We start from the raw sequence: 17784 nt of genomic DNA, 5'->3' as shown, positions 1-17784 counted from the left end.
AAACCACCCACTGTAGAGACTTGAGAGACTGTGGCTTTGCACTCCCCTGGATTGATCAGTGGGCAATCCACCAACTGTAGAGACTTGAGAGACTGGCTTTGCACTCCCCAAGAGCGCCCTTGTGGATCTGGCGTCGTGCACTCAACCGGCTGAGGTGCCCCCCCTTTCCCCTGAGGTGCCTGTTTTATTTCTATCTGGTGCCCCGGCAGTGTTCTCTCCGTCTTGTTCAGGTATTGAGTGTGGGCCTCGCCCATGCCTTTTGGGCCCAGTGATCCACGGACTGTGATGGTGGAATCCCTTGGACTTGTGTTCTTGGTGTATATAATTCTATATAGTATAGCTGTATATATTTGTGAATATTTTTTGATTTATGTAATTGAATATATCACAATTATTCAACTCATTTCCTTTGGTCCTTGCATTCTTCCAGGAGGGGTTCGGGGTGTAACTGTAATGTATCAACATGTATTAGTGTGTGTGTTGTAGTGGGTGAGGGTGGGGGTGGGGATGTTGCGTGTTGCGTGTCACTGTTTTTCCCTCCCCCCTCCCCTGTGTCGTAGGTGCAGTACTCAACTTGGTCTTCACCGCCGGCGTTCGTGCTCCTGGTAGAGGAGCAGGAAGATAAAGGCTGGGAGTATCTGAAGTTCCGGTTCCATGGCGTCCTGGTTCTTCGTGGGGTGTGTAGAGGTGAGCGTTTTCCCTTCGAAGTCCTGTTTCTGCCGTGTTTTTGTTCGCGGTGAATCCGCCCCGGAAAAGGTGGCGGATTGGTGGGTTGTAATAGTGTGGGCGGTACATTGTCCTCCGCCTGTCTGTTGCCGGTTACCGCCGCGGTGTTTGTTTGTACCGCCGTGGCGGTCGGAGTGTTAAAGTGGCTGTCTATGTTGGCGGTTTCCACCACGGTCGTGATTCAATTTTTTTTACCACCGTTTTAACACCGACCGCCAGGGTTGTAATGACCACCATACTGTCTAACAGATACACTCACACATATATACACAGTATTTTAAAGCATTTTTCACTTACCTGTCTGTGTTGGTCCCTCTTGGATTCCTGCTGTTTCTTTCAGCTTTAGTCATGTGAAACTGAAACGTCAAATCTGCAGTCGCAGATTCAAGTTTTCAGTCTCTGCTCATTCACCCCACCCTTTCCCAACTCTGTGATGAGTTGCAAAAAGGTGGGACGACTGGCTGAGTGACATGCAGCTACCGGCACTGCAGAGCTCAAGCCTGCATCACCCGTGGTAGAGTAGGTCTGCTGATTGATATGACATGCCACCATGTTCAGTGGGATTATTTTTGCTGGCTCAGGGTAAAGCCATGGGAGCTCCATGTAATATTCCACAGCTTACACCTCAAGATAGTAGTAACAAAATTAGTTTACAAGGATTGACAGCTCAGCAACTAACTGAATGATTAGATAATTTGAGCAAAGTATTATTTTCTGGAACTATCCCAGAGGGAGAGAAGACATTGAACACGGCTAGACTAAATTTGGAATTAAATGATATGATTGAGGGAACACTTCGATTGGACAGATCAGATACTTACAATGAAAATGAGTTGCACTTCATATGCAAGGATGTTACCCTTCAAGCAGCACAGATTCATAGGAAATTAGCTGATTTGGCACAAAAGTATGAAGTTGAGATGAATAACTCAAAACAGTTAAAAAGAAGTTACAGGTTAGAATTCGATTCTAGAGACATTGCAAACATGAGATCACCTTGTATTAAAATTCACATTAAGGAATTGATTTAGAGCATCCAGAGGTGGGGAGCATTCTATAAATGGGAAAGCAGATGGGCAAAGAAAAGAGCACAAAATAAAAAGCTGACTGCATCGTCAAGTGGTGTACAGCAGGCTGAGGAAGCTGTAAAAATGATGCTAATGAAAGAACTTCCTGGAGGGAATTTTGTTCACGTGCCATGGAGCAGAAGTAACATATTGTCATTTCCTAATGATTACCCAAAGTTGAGGGAGAAACCATTAGAATGGTACTAACAAACAGAGAGGTTTGTTAAGCTTGCAAAGTGTTTGGGGGGAGATTTGAACACTTTCTTTGAAATAGTGTTCCAGCAGATTTGTTGGTTGAGTGTAAGCAGAGTGTTGATTGATCAGCCCGTGAGCCACCAAGGGATGCAGTAACAGGTGTGCTATCTGAAAAGGTGATGAAAAGCTACTACAAGATGATTGAATTTTTGAAAACCAGAGTTTCCCCCCAAGACTTTGATTGGCAGAGGATAGATAGGATAGCTCAGGAGTCTGTTCATGCTTATTATGAGAGATTGTTGTAAGCCTTCAGACAATACGGTGGTGCGGAGATTTGTGAACTGAGAGACATGATTCATTTTGTGTTCAGATTTGTTCAAGGATTGAAGCCTGAAGTTAGCAATATATTTCAGAATCATTTGATTTGTTGTCAGGGAAAACCGATTGATGAAGGGCTGCAGTATGCAAAACACTGTAGTGACAAAATTTGAATTAAAGCAGAAAAGATTAAGGGAGAAGGCAATGGTGATGCAAATTAAATCTGCCCAGGCAGCAGGAATCGCAAGGAATAGTGAACGCAGGAGGAATTCAGGGAGCACAATAGCAGGGCAGTGTGCTGCTTCAGTTTAAAGGTCGTGGAATTTGAGTAGATCTAAATGTAAATGCTGCTGATGTTCAAAATATGAAGAAAATGCTTCCTTGTCATAAGTGTGGCAATGTCAGACATTGGAAACAGGAGTGTCCTTATAATGTAAATAATCTGGTGCAAGGTGGGGGTGTTGCGCAGATGGTTAACAATAGTCAATTTCAAAATCAAAGGGCCCGAAATCAAAACATGAATGTTTCTACTGGAGCAGTCCAAATGCAAGTTCCCCAACAACAAATACAATTTTCCCAACAGCAGATTCAGGCCTCACAGCAAATGCAGGTTCCTCAAGCTCCGATGGCACAGCAGCAGGTAATGGTTCCTCAGCAGAACTCAAACCAGAGAGCAAAAGAAAATGTAAATCCGTTAATCACACAATACCCACTAATTTATTTCAGTGATGATGAAGTGAGTGAAGAATATCAGAGTGAGATTTCAGAAGAGGAAGAATGTGTGTTGGCTGCCTCACTGGAGGTAGATCAGCGTGGTCCTTATGTGAATGCAAGTGTTATGGGTCATGATGTTTCATTTCTTCTTGACACTGGAGCAACTAGTTTCACTGTCAGTTCTACAGAAGTCCCTAATGCGCCCCTTTCTGGCAGGACAGTTCACGTAGTAGGAGTAGCGAACCAGCATTTGGTAAACCTCTTTACAGAGTTCATTCTTGTTAAAATAGGAACATTTGAGGACTTGCACCAATTTTTAGTCTACAATTCATGTCCTTCGAGTTGCACCTCGACCACCCTGCTCCTGGGAGTTTCGGATTTTTGTATGTCAACTGTATGGATGTACATCGTTGCATGGTGTTTGCCATCTTAATACATCAAAAGTACGGACGTACATTGTCGCATAGTGGCGGGCATCTTAAATTGTTGTCTGCATCTGCACGTCGAGCATGCAGGCATACATTGAACGTGTGGCAGCCATCTTAACGGTACCCCAAAACATTGGCAGTTTAGACTACGGATCCAGCACATCCCATCTTCGTGGCGGACTGCGGTGGTCCGCACACATTATTTGTCCATTTATTTTGGGACATTGAGGAACTGGATCACGGTAATCCACACACCGCACATCTGATTTACATTTGCCAGTTGATGAAGCTGATGACAGTGATCCGCTCACCATATTTTTCATTTAGTACACCTAATATTTAGTCTATATGGCATATTAGGATTATAATAGGATAATTATTTTGTATTGTATTCAAGATTTGTTTTACTCTTTTTCTCTCTTTCTTTCTTTCTTTTATTCTACTTTATTCAAAACATAAACTGGTAAACTAGGTATATTTCTGGTTAATTACAATGACATCATTCATCCAGTGCCATTTCTTCTATCTGAGCCTGGGGAATCACCTATATAGTGGGAGCTATGGATTGATTCATTTGAGGTGTATGTAGAGGTTTTAGAAGAACATGAATGTTCTCCGGAAAGGTATTTAGCTTTATTAAAGCACAGATTGGGTACTATTGGCCTTAAGGTGTTTAAAAATTTATCTGCGATAGAAAAGTCTGAAAATGTTGATGTTTATCACCTTGCAAAGAAACAACTTCAAGAATGTTATGGCAGGAAAATCAATGTGGTTTCAGAAAGATTTAAGTTTTATTCTAGATCTCAGCAAGATGATGAATCAATTGATCAATTTATGGCAGCTCTAAGAGGATTGGCAGTCACTTGTAAATTTGAGCAAATGTCATATGACCAAGTGTTGAGGGACCAATTGCTGATAAAAACTAAATCTCATAAAATACAAGAGAAACTATGGTCCGGTGGCAGTGAATTAACATTAAGACATTAAGAAATGCTGTTGAAGTGGCTAGAAGCATAAAGGTTTCTGAAAAGTGTATTCAATCTGTAAGGAAAAATACCCATCACCACAATCCAGAATCTTTAAATGCTATTGCGATAACTAAGGACATTAAGGAGAAGGAGAGAAAAATAGATAAGAAGAAAGGTCTTACAAGGTTATGTTATAGATCTGGGGCTAATGAACGTTTAGCGAATTCTAAGAAGTGTCCTGCTATAGGCAAAGTTTGTGTAAATAAATTGGCCACTTCAGCAAGGTTTGTAAGAGTTATACACAGAATTTAAGCTATGTGTCAAGTTACAAAAATTCTGAAGAGGAGAAGTTACAGGATGTGGTGTTGAGTGTTTTAAGTGATAGCTGTGGTACTTCTAGTAAGCCGTTGAGCTTGCCATCTTGCAAATTAGTTATAGATGGCTGTGAGATGAATGCAATGGTAGATTCTTGTGCCTGATTTACCATTATATCTAAGAAAATGTTTAGCAAGCTATGGCCTAAAAGGAGTTTACTCCCATCGAACGTGAATCCTGGCAGTTACACTGAACACAAACCCATTGTTGGTTATACACATGTGCCGATTAGTTTTGGGCTTAAACATTGCAAAGGCAAGCTGTATGTAGCTGAAAAAGGCCAATTAATTCTAGGTTGGCCGCATATTATGAAACTTGGGTTAAGACTTGATCCTGCAAGAGATCCACCAGTGTATATGGTACATGAGTTGCATGATGTTGGATTAGAATAAATTTCCATGTGCATTTTCTAAATCTTTAGGTAAATTGAAAGGATTTAAGCGCAAAACTGTCTTACGTGCAAACACATACAGGGAGTGCAGAATTATTAGGCAAATGAGTATTTTGACCACATCATCCTCTTTATGCATGTTGTCTTACTCCAAGCTGTATAGGCTCGAAAGCCTATTACCAATTAAGCATATTAGGTGATGTGCATCTCTGTAATGAGAAGGGGTGTGGTCTAATGACATCAACACCCTATATCAGGTGTGCATAATTATTAGGCAACTTCCTTTCCTTTGGCAAAATGGGTCAAAAGAAGGACTTGACAGGCTCAGAAAAGTCAAAAATAGTGAGATATCTTGCAGAGGGATGCAGCACTCTTAAAATTGCAAAGCTTCTGAAGCGTGATCATCGAACAATCAAGCGTTTCATTCAAAATAGTCAACAGGGTCGCAAGAAGCGTGTGGAAAAACCAAGGCGCAAAATAACTGCCCATGAACTGAGAAAAGTCAAGCGTGCAGCTGCCACGATGCCACTTGCCACCAGTTTGGCCATATTTCAGAGCTGCAACATCACTGGAGTGCCCAAAAGCACAAGGTGTGCAATACTCAGAGACATGGCCAAGGTAAGAAAGGCTGAAAGACGACCACCACTGAACAAGACACACAAGCTGAAACGTCAAGACTGGGCCAATAAATATCTCAAGACTGATTTTTCTAAGGTTTTATGGACTGATGAAATGAGAGTGAGTCTTGATGGGCCAGATGGATGGGCCCGTGGCTGGATTGGTAAAGGGCAGAGAGCTCCAGTCCGACTCAGACGCCAGCAAGGTGGAGGTGGAGTACTGGTTTGGGCTGGTATCATCAAAGATGAACTTGTGGGGCCTTTTCGGGTTGAGGATGGAGTCAAGCTCAACTCCCAGTCCTACTGCCAGTTCCTGGAAGACACCTTCTTCAAGCAGTGGTACAGGAAGAAGTCTGCATCCTTCAAGAAAAACATGATTTTCATGCAGGACAATGCTCCATCACACGCGTCCAAGTACTCCACAGCGTGGCTGGCAAGAAAGGGTATAAAAGAAGGAAATCTAATGACATGGCCTCCTTGTTCACCTGATCTGAACCCCATTGAGAACCTGTGGTCCATCATCAAATGTGAGATTTACAAGGAGGGAAAACAGTACACCTCTCTGAACAGTGTCTGGGAGGCTGTGGTTGCTGCTGCAAGCAATGTTGATGGTGAACAGATCAAAACACTGACAGAATCCATGGATGGCAGGCTTTTGAGTGTCCTTGCAAAGAAAGGTGGCTATATTGGTCACTGATTTGTTTTTGTTTTGTTTTTGAATGTCAGAAATGTATATTTGTGAATGTTGAGATGTTATATTGGTTTCACTGATAATAATAAATAATTGAAATGGGTATATATTTTTTTTTTGTTAAGTTGCCTAATAATTATGCACAGTAATAGTCACCTGCACACACAGATATCCCCCTAACATAGCTAAAACTAAAAACAAACTAAAAACTACTTCCAAAAATATTCAGCTTTGATATTAATGAGTTTTTTGGGTTCATTGAGAACATGGTTGTTGTTCAATAATAAAATTAATCCTCAAAAATACAACTTGCCTAATAATTCTGCACTCCCTGTATACTGCACAAAATGCAGAATGTACCAGTGAACTATAGAGAAAAACGTAAAGGAATTTTGAGGGATTTGTGTGATAAAAATATTACAGAACCCATTGAAAGTTCTGATTGGATGTCACCTGTGGTAATATTTCTCAAGAGTAATGATGACCTACGATTATGTGTTGATTTGGGATCTGTAAATTAAGCGATTTGGATTGATGTTTCCTTTACCAAATCTACAAGAACTGTTGTCATCTATAAATCATGCCTCTGTTTTTTTGACCATTAACTTATCTAGTGCATACATCAAATTGAATAAGTTGAGAATTCTAAAAACTATACATTTTTCATGACATCTGAGGGTGCATTTCAATACAAAAGAATGCCATTTGACCTGGCTAGTGCTTCAGCTGACTTTCAGAGAAAAAGTAATAGAATCCTAAGTATGGTGGAGAACACCAAGGTATTTCAAGATGACATTTTAGTTTTTGGTAATGACAGGTTGGAGTATGATAAGGTTTTAAGTAAAGTATTGCTTATTCTCCAAGAGAATGTGTTGACAATTGAAAAAGAGAAGTGTAAATTTGGTCAAACTCAAGTGGACTATTTGAGTCCTATAATTTCTCATGACAGAATTTGTCCTAAAACAAGCCATCTGACAGGTATTGTGGAAGCTCCTGAACCTACCTGCAAAGAAAATGTAATATTATTTTTGGGGTCTTATGGAATTTTATGTACAATTCACTGAGAACTATGCGACTAAAGTAGAGGACTTGAGGAAGTTGGTTAAGAAAAATGCTTAATTTGAATGGGGCAAAGAACAAGAACAATCCTAGTGTTTCGTGTCTATTAAGAATGATATGGTTTAAGCTCGATGTTTGAAACCATTTAAAATGAGTACTAACTGCATAATTTCAGTGGATGCAGGCAATTATGGTATTGGAGCAGTTTTATCACAAAAAGAAGGGAATGAGAAATGGATTGTAGCATATGCATCACAAACTTTAACGCAACCTGAGAGAAATTATTCTGTAATTGAAAAGGAGTTGTTGAATGGTTCCTGAGCTGTGCAGAGATTCAGAATGTATGTATGGGGAAGAAAATTCAAGGTATGTACTAATCACAAACCACTGGTCAGTATATTAAAACCAGGTGGTGGGAGAAATGTATTGCCAAAACTTGCAAGATTTTCTTCTAAATTGCAAATTTATTTTTTGAAGTGGAATATGTACCCTGAAGGAGCAACACTATTGCTGATGGCCTTTTGCGGTTACCAATTGAAGATGATTATGACAATTTTAAGGATTGAGAGTGTGATGTAGCCTTTACGTATGATGATACATTGTTAGGTATGGGGACTAATGCAGAAGTGGAATGAGAAATTATAACTGAACAGGGATGAGAGCAAGATATGATGAAGGATGCTGATATGCAAATGATAAAAAAATGTATAACAAATATATAACAAATGGCCTGGTGAATGTATGATGAGAGGTGAAGGTGCAGTGTTATGAAAAGTGAAGGACGAATTGATAGTATGCAATGATGTTGTGGTAAGAGGAGACAGGATAACTCCACATAAGGGTGTACATGATGCTATAGTAAGGGAGAGTCATATTGGTTATGGTGGTATGTCAAGCAGCAAAAGGAAGGTGAAGAAAAATTTCTGGTGGCCGGGCATTGATGTGATGGTTGACAGGTTTGTGAGAAATTGTACGATTTGTGCTTGGAGTGATAAAAGTGCGAAACCATGTTCAGCACCATTAATGTCTGTTGAGTTACCTGATAGACTTTGGAGGAAACTGGCCATTGACTTTTTGGGTCCATTTTCTTCCTTACCAGTGAAAGAGTTGTATGCTATCATTTTAATTGACAATTTTTCTAAGTGGCCCGAAGTAAGGATGGTATGTAAAATTATTGAAAATGTGGTAGTGGAATTCTTAGAAGATGTATTTGCGAGGGAAGGTGTGCCAGAAATCTTAGTGTCGGATAATGGTGTTCAATTAATATCGGGAAAAATGGCTGGATTTCTAAGGAGGAATGGTATCAAACATGTGAACGTAGCTTTGTATAATCCTTCTTCTAATGGCCAGGTATAAAGATTTAATAAGGTCATAAAAGAAACCATACAACTAGCTCTCAAATCGGTGATTTAATTGAAAAAGTCCATACAAAACATGCTTTCGTCATACAGGGTAACTCCTCATTCAGTTACAGGAAAGATGCCTTTTGAATTGTTAAGAGGAAGGAAACTGTCTACGAATTTGGTGCCATGGTGGTTGATGGAGAAGAATTGTAAGAAGTTTGGTGTGTCAGTTAATGGTGAATTGAGGGACAAAGTGCAGAGTTATCGATTGCGCACTAGATTGTATCATCATAGTGGTATGAGAAGAATGAGTGGATTAAGAGTCAGACAGTATGTTCGGGTTAGGATACCTAGGTTTGTTGAAATGGGAAAACCATGATGGTCAGAACCATTGAGAATTATTAAGGTCTTAAAAAATGCTATAAAATTGGAGAACGGTAAGGTATTGAATGTACGGCGAGTATCATTATATAGGAAAGAGGATTGGGGAGGTAATGCGGGGAACAGTTGGAAGGGTCATGAAGAATGCAATGGTTGCTTAATGGATGGTATGGATGGCATAAACGTACATGGCGCGAGTGAGGATCCTTCGTATGATAATGTTGAGGATGTATTTAAAGAAGAAGTTTTACAGCACAGTGAGAGAGTGAGAAAGGCGCCATCTTATTTGGAAGATTATTTAATGGGTTAGAGTATAACAAATTGGTGTTCACAATGTATATGTATATGGTAATTTTATTTATGTTGAAGTAATTTGGTTGTTGTTATTTATGGGGGAAGGTGTGTGGTATTATTAGTAGGTGTAGAATGTAGAAGCGTAGAATGTGGAGGTAGAATGTAGTCATGAAGTGGCAGTTTGGATCGGGCAGTGGATCGGACAGCGCTGTTCTCCATGTGCCTTACTCAATAAAATACGTAAAATTCTATCACTCCTAGCTTTTAGTTTAACAGACAGCAGCTCAACCAAATAGTGATGATGAAACTTCCAGCCAAGTTGATGAGATATATCCTCTAATTTTATTGTTTCCTGTACTGACAGTAAGAGACCTGCCTGAATAATTACAAGACACAGTAATGTTGAGAGTTTGCAATCTCTCTGGAAAAGATAGTAGACTCATATGAGGTGTTGAGCCAGTCAAAGGAACCATAAAGCCAAATGCAGCCTTTCCCAGAACACCACAGAACATCATGACTCAAGAAGTAATTGAAGGAATTATTCCAATAATCACAGACTTTGTCGTGCAGGGAAATCTATAAGAAGTGATGGGTAGCCCATGTAAATCTCCAATTATGAGATTGCAAAAGCCAAGTGAGTAATATTGCATAGTCCAGGATTTGAGAAAGGTGTACAGAATTGTGATATCATGTTATCCCATAGTACTGAATCCAGCAGTAAACTTATTCCAGATTTCATGTGAAGCAAAATGGTTTTCTGTTATTGATATGTCACAAGCTTTTTTCTCTGTGCCCTTACATGAGGATAGTCAGTTCCTTTTCACATTCAAATTCAGCAGCCGTGTGTATTCATGGTGCCGTACTCCATAGGGGTTTTGAAAATCACTGTCCATTTTAAATCAGATTCTAAAAAATAATTTAGAGTGCTTGAGCATGCCGTGTCAGTCTACTTTAGTGCAATACATTGATGATTTGATGGTTACCTCCAATATATGAGAAACTTGCAGACAAGACACCATAGCGTTGTTGAATCATTTGGGTGAAAACAGACATAAGGTTTCACCCTACCAAATTACAGTATTAGAAGAAGGAAGTAAGGTATTTGGGTCACCAAATTGAGAAAGATGCAAGGAAAGTGTCCAGAGAGACAGTTTCAACTATTATGCCAGCGAATCCCCAAGTTACACAGAGAGATGTCAGCCACCAACGGATCCCACATTTTTCAGTAACTTCCAAACCACGTACAAATATGTTACAGACCCATTTCATTTAATGAATAATGCATGAAGGCTTTCACTGAGTTGCGAGAGAGCTTGTGCAGAGCTACAGCCTTGGAAATGCCTGATTACACAAAATGTTTTTCACTGTTTTGTTATAAATGTGATGGTTGTGCTGTTTATGTTTTGACACAGTCACTTTGAGGAACTAACAGACCTGTGGCATATTTTTCCACCACACTGGATCCTGTCACTCCACCTTTGCCCTGCTGTTTGAAAAACATGGCTTCCACTGGTGTAAGCATCTGTAAATGCAAAGGCATTGTGATGGGACACCTGTTAACTGTATATTTCCCACATTCGGTTGAGGTCTTTTTGATCTGAACTAAAACCCAATATTTGACTAGTGCCCATCTTACCCATTATGAGTTGGTTCCTCAAATGTGATGATGAAGAGGTGTTCGACTTTGAACCTAGCTACATTGTTACCTGTTAAAGTTGATGATTCAAATTATGTTAATGAAATGGAACATGGATGCCTTGATGTCACTGAACTATGCACCAAACTCAACCCTGATATTCAGGATACTCCTTTAGAGGAGAGTGATCAAGTTGTATCTGTTGATGGCTTCTGTTTAAGAGACAAAAAGGGTACTCTGGGAGCTGGTTATGCAGTCTGCACCATCTCAGGTGTAGTGAAAGCTTAATAGATTCAGGGAATAATTTCAGCACAAATAGCAGAATTAGTTGCACTTACAAGAGCATGCTGTGTATGAGCAGCTTACAGTGACAATATTTACAGATAGTCAATATGAATGTGGTGTTGTCCACGGCTTTGGGCAGTTATGGCACCACTGAGGTTTTATGACCTTCAGGATCACCCATTTGAAATGGTGAGAGAATTCACAGTGTATTAAATGCTTTGCAGTAACCTGAGAAATTGAAGTTGTAAAGTGTACAGCCCACCAGAGATTAAATGATTATGTTTCATTAGGCAATGCCTATGCTGGCCAAATTGCCAGATATTTTGTACTTCACTGCGTTACCTTCAATGAGGAGTGGGGTGGTGAAAGTGACACTGGTGAGACAAATCAAAGCTTTCTAATGTCAGTGGTTGATACCTGGGATGAAATTAAAAGATTGGAGGAAGAAGCGAAATAGGAAGAACACATGTTGGAGTAGAGCAGGTTGTGTAGAGAGAGAGGAAGATGATGTCTGGATTTCAAATGAATGGAAAGTAGTACTGCCAGATTGTGTTTTGACCTCTATGGCTAGATATCAGCATGGTCAAGTCCATCTTGGCAGAGATGCAATGATTCACATATTTAAACAGATTTAGGTTAATTGCAGGAGCGGTATGTCACAGATGTGTTACATGTCAACAAATGAATGTAGGAAAACAAAATGTGGTTGATTTGAGCCACATAGGCAGATCAGGAAGTCCATTTAACAGAATGCAGCTTTATTTTATTGGACTGTGTGCTTGCAATGCATTGAAGTGTGTGCTGGTAATTGTGTGCATGTTTTCCTACTGGATAGAAACCTATCCAACACTTAGGAATGACAGTCTTACTGTAGCCAAGCTAGAGTTATAACAATTCTCTAGTTCTTATAGCCCATGCACTTTGCAGGTATCTCGCAACTGAGAAAACTATCTTGTCAGTTGTATCAGTTGTCAAAAGACGTAATGATGTATTACATTCCCTTATCCCCATTGACCTGCATAACTATGGAGCAATCCACTTCTTCCTAGGAGCCAGATATCTAGGAAAAAAAAAACATAAAGTGTGCCAGTGACTCTGGTATCTCTTGGCAATGATGACAGGAAGTCAAATTACGATCCTCCACTCTCCATCTCGCAGTAAATGTCTTGAGCGGAAGGATCCCTAGTCTGAACTTAAAGAAGAGAGTTTTGGTGTAGGGAGGATTTACATTGTCCATATAGGCTTCGAATTTAGGGCTGCATTTATAGTCCAAAAACTGTATGGTCCGGCTGCCTTGATTTTTAGACCAAATTTGCACCAGAATATTCTCCCAATAACACCTGTTTATACGCTCTTTTACTTCCTTAGTCAAGTTATGAGGATCTAGCCACACCTCCTCTATTTTAAGAATTTTATACATGTCTCTAATATATCTGAGCCAAGGGATTTTGATGCACAGTCACCCGCAAGAAACTCGTCTATTGCTATTTGGAAGGTGGACAAGTGCTCAGAGGTCCAGAGACGAACCTAGTACATGAGTGGTCTTAGAGTAATTTCGTTATGAATCTCATTTAAAGCTAGGTCAAATCTGAGGGGTATGAGGGGGGTACTCATCGGCAGCCGCAAGAAATTGCATAGAAAGTGGTTTTCTACCGTCGTCAAGCACCTTGAGTTAGTGTGCCCCCAAAGCTCGGCACCATAAATTGAAGCTGCCACTGCCGCTGCTTTGTAGACGGTGATGGCGGGTGAGATCTCCCCTTCCGAAATGTTAGCAATTTCCCTCCCTATCGCTGTTGACCTCTGTCTGAGGGCTGACAGGCTCTTCCCAATCTGTGCCGACCAGTGTTGATCATCTCTTAACCTAAGCCCCAAATAGTCAAATTGACTAACTCTCTCTACCGGATGGCCTGCTATAGTCATTGTCTCCCTGAACGATTTATGCGGATTAAAAGCCATGAACTTGGATTTAGTTGTATTTATTTCAAGTCCTCTGCTGAAGCAAAAATTGTAAAAAGCTTCCAGTTTGTTTTGTAGACCCATTGGCGTTCTCGAAATTAATAAAGTATCATCAGCGAATATTAAAATGGGGACAGAGGCTCCAGCTAGCTTTGGAGCGTCATGGTTAAAATGTAACAGCTGGTCCGCCGCACCGTTGATGAAGAGATTAAACAATGTTGGGGCCAGAACACACCCCTGCCTGACCCCCCTATTGACAGGTATAGCTTCTGTTAGATCACCACCATGAGACCAACGTACTTGGGCAAAAGTCCCCTCGTGTAAGTACCTAATCAGTCTTAATAACTCTCCATCTAGTTGGTAGCTCTCCAGAGCATTCCACAATAAATCTCGTGGTACCATGTCAAAAGCAGCTTTTAGATCAATAAAAGCCACGTACAGGTGGCTCTTGTCAAGTAACAGGTGTTTCCAGCAGAGAAGATTGAATCTGAACGCCTGATCTATTGTACTCATTCCTTTCCTAAATCCTGCCTGGAGGTCGGAAAGGATATGAGAATCCTCTATCCATGCCTGTAATCTATTCAGTACCTGTTTGCAGAATATTTTTTGGCTTACATCAATTAGGCTTATTGGCCTATAATTTGTAGGTTCATCCCTTGGCCCTTTCTTAAAGATGGGGACTATAATTGCTCCTTGGCACGTGGGGGGTAGTCCTCCACCCCTCAGTATCTCATTGCTGAGTGCATTTAAATATAGGGACCAAGTTGTCGGTCGGGACAGATATAGGTCACCTGGGATACCATCTAACCCAGGGGCCTTCCCTTTACGTACTGACTGGAGAGCCAAAGTTGTTTCTTTTAGAGAGAAGAGATCCAGACCAAATGCGTCTGTATCAATTCATCTTGGTGAAGACAACAGCTGTGAAGTGTGCTGGTCTTCCGAACTGGATTATTGCAAGCCATACAAAGTTCCATGTCCTCTTGAAAACACAGGATTTGATCCCCTAGGAGTGAATGCAGAAGAAGGAGGGGTTCAGATTGATCAAACCTTAAGGACTGAACCAGTGGCTGAAGCAAAACTTGTGTGAAGTGGTGAAAATGCAAGTATTCTGAGTGCAGATAAAAGTGCAGGAGAGCAAAGTCAAAGGCAGTTGACTCCTGCCAAAACAGCAAACGTGAGTCCCGCCGCACTTGAAAAGAGAACTGTAAGAGGAAATCAGTGGCCTGCATCCCCACCTGAACTAGTTACTGACAAACTCCCAACTATAACGGAAGCAGCTGAAGAGTCGAATCAGAGTGAAAATGAAGTTTGTGCCGTGATGAGAACAAAAAGAAGAAGAGTGCCAAGCCGCAAATACTCTTCACATGAATGGATTTACCTTGTCGCAAATTAATGGGAGAATGTGTTTATGGCCTTTTGTTTTGACCGTGAGAATTCAGTTAAACATTCTGGAACTTGAAATCACTTGCAAACTGAGATTTGAAATCACTTTGCCAACTGACCAACAGAGACATTACACACTGCAAGTGATAATAATAAGTGATCCTCATACTATGATATATTGAAAGCGAACATTTTGAAGTATTTTTGAGAACCGTTTAGTTGAAACTTAAACTTTCTGGAAGATCAAGAACTGTTGTAAGTACAGAAAGATTTTTTAAAAAGCTTCTTTGGATTTGATTTTGTTCGCTTTTACTTTTGATTTTTTTTCCCTCTCTGATTCTACAGAAGGCATGAACCCAGGACAGGGTAAACACTGTAAGTGTAAATATGTGTGCATTGGTTTAGTTATAGTATGTATGATTGTGTGCATTTAATTGATTGTGGGGATGAGTGTTTCAATGAAAGGAGATATGAAAAGCACAGCAACTCCTGTGCAGAGAGTAGCACCATCTAAGCAGGTTAAGTACACAAGGATGAGGGACTGCTTCATTTAGATGACACAAAGGGAGATTTGTCTTCCAATGTTTATTATAGTTTGCTGTATGAGTATGTGGATACAATGAATGTGCATGACTGTTATGTGTGGACACAAATTCCTTCATAAGTACAAGAAGGGATCACCTATCACAGCTTACCATAGACTTATGGCATTAGTTGCAGCTTATTGTTAACATGTTTGTACAATCAAGAATACATTCAGTATTTTTATTCAAACCTCGATCTAGTTTTCTTTTTTGATCCCATTAATCAGCATTTGAGCAGCATTGCAAAATCTATGAATAAAGATTTAGTAGGTGGGTTCTTTGAACCTGCACTAACGTTTGGCACAGCATCTGCGCACAGCAATAATCTAACATGTATTCTGACATAAGCAGAGAAGGAGTTCATTAATCAAGTTGATGACAAAAAAAACAATGAAAGAAAAGATAGACAAGGTTATAGTTTCACACGATTACTAGAAGAAAGCTGTTTATAACACACCTCATACACAAGGACGCTTAGCTTTAGATTGACAACATGTATTGAAGTTTTGTATATATAGGTCGCAATAGAAAACTGACAATAGGTTTGTAGGAATGGGTGAAAGCAGACCTGTTTTTGTTCAGGAATGTATGGGATTTTATGTTAAATGGACAAGACCCCGCTGTGTCTGTTGTATATTACAATTGTGCGAAGAATACTTATTACAGGTTAACAAACGGTTGGTATGACACATGGCACATGCTATTTAGGAGTGTTTTTCCCTAAAATATACCACGTAGGCAACATTGACAATCCAGCAGGGTATGAGAGACCTAAAATGAGGATTAAAATTAAAAGAGGAGCAAGTAGCTCAAAGATTACTGGTGATATTTCTGGGGCTTCTATTCCATCTGTAGGTGTGATCCTAAATGACATTAAGATAAGGAAGTTATCAATGATTATAGATAAGATGTCAACTGATTTTGCAGGTCATACTACAAGGTTTTGAATTGTCTCATTGTAAATGAGAATGTCCTTTTGTGACGGCAGAAATTGCCGTCAGAGGAAGGACCGATGGAGATCACATTTTTCTTATACATTAGTGGCATAGAATTTAGCATATGGTGATTTATAAACCTTCATTTAAAGCCTAACAGAGAAATTAACACGAAATGTAAAAATTTGCACATTTGAATTATGGTGGATAATGTGTCCTCCATTCATATTTGACGTCGTGTTTAACATGAAAGTTATTGTGCATTTTAATGTGAGTGAATTACTGACATGAATTAATACTGAAAGTATTATTTTTACAGAAACAGTTGAAATGAAGTATATTATGAATATTGATCGAACATGAATGACTCGTACTTATATTGATATTAACGTGAGTTACATGCGTGCAGAGAAACAACTGCTGATTTAAACTCTTTCTAATAAGTTATGAATAATGTTTGCAATTAAATATTTTGCTGTGCATATTTTATTCAAATTGTAAGGTGTTCAATAGGATTTATAAGTGTTAATTGTTTTAATGTATTTAGGCATTCTTAGCTAGACTAGGCCTGAAGGTTCATTTTGCAGCAGTTGCGGAAAATTACTAATTTGATTCTGTTTCCCTCTGACCTAAATTATTTCCTAGGTTGCGGACGTGTTGTTGAATGTCCTATTGTTTTAAAGACTAAGAACATGTTTTGATGTTAACAAAGTATCAATATTTGTTCTAGCTGTCGAACAAGACAGGAAGCTTTATTAATTTCACATGAGAACTGGACAACTCCGTGAGAAAGGATCCCACAGTTGCAGTTAAAAACAAGTATCATGGTTTGGCGGAACAGTTTGAATGTCTCGAGATGACCATGTATCTTCCCAGAGAAAATCCAGAATAGTTCCAAACCTGATGGGCATGTGGAATTCTTATTGGATACCGATTCTATTGCGCAAGATGAGCCCACTTGAAGGACTAATCAGAAGCTGGTGGACATTTTCTAGTTAGGGAGAGACTTTTGAAACTTTTAGTTAGTCTGCTAGAATCTGCTGAAGTCTGCTGCAGCCTGCTGAATCCTGAGAGTTCTTCATGGGTGTTCATGTGCCACCTCTTGTCCTTCTCCAAGCCGTCTGCCATATATAGCTTTTATGTTATGAGTTTCTTTTTAGTCCTATATGTCCCACTTTCTTATGCTGTTCAGTACTAATATGCTGATCTGTCCTATGTACAGCCCATGTTCTGCACTGTGCTGATGCTGCTGTCTACTGATACTGCGCAATGGTGAATGCTCCGCTTGATGAAACTTTCCTGTCTGCTGTCCCATGAGGAGAGGTATAATTCCTAATGTGGTTTCTTGTTTCTTTTTCAGCTTAGATAATTACACCAGTGTATTTTTCTAGAGAGTTACCCTAGTTAGATGATTTTTCCTAATTATCTTTTCATTTCT

The 17784-nt window shown here is 39.8% G+C and overlaps 1 protein-coding gene across 3 annotated transcripts in view; it reads left to right on the top strand.

The window, feature by feature from the left end:
- The window catches only part of MYOT (myotilin), a 607534-nt gene that overhangs the window by 337969 nt on the left and 251781 nt on the right, over window positions 1-17784 (top strand). The window lies entirely within an intron of this gene.

Source organism: Pleurodeles waltl, chromosome 7 (assembly GCF_031143425.1).
Source record: "Pleurodeles waltl isolate 20211129_DDA chromosome 7, aPleWal1.hap1.20221129, whole genome shotgun sequence".
Taxonomy (NCBI): domain Eukaryota; kingdom Metazoa; phylum Chordata; class Amphibia; order Caudata; family Salamandridae; genus Pleurodeles; species Pleurodeles waltl.
The sequence above is the reverse complement of the archived record's forward strand: the minus strand, read 5'-3'. Positions and strand labels throughout refer to the sequence as shown.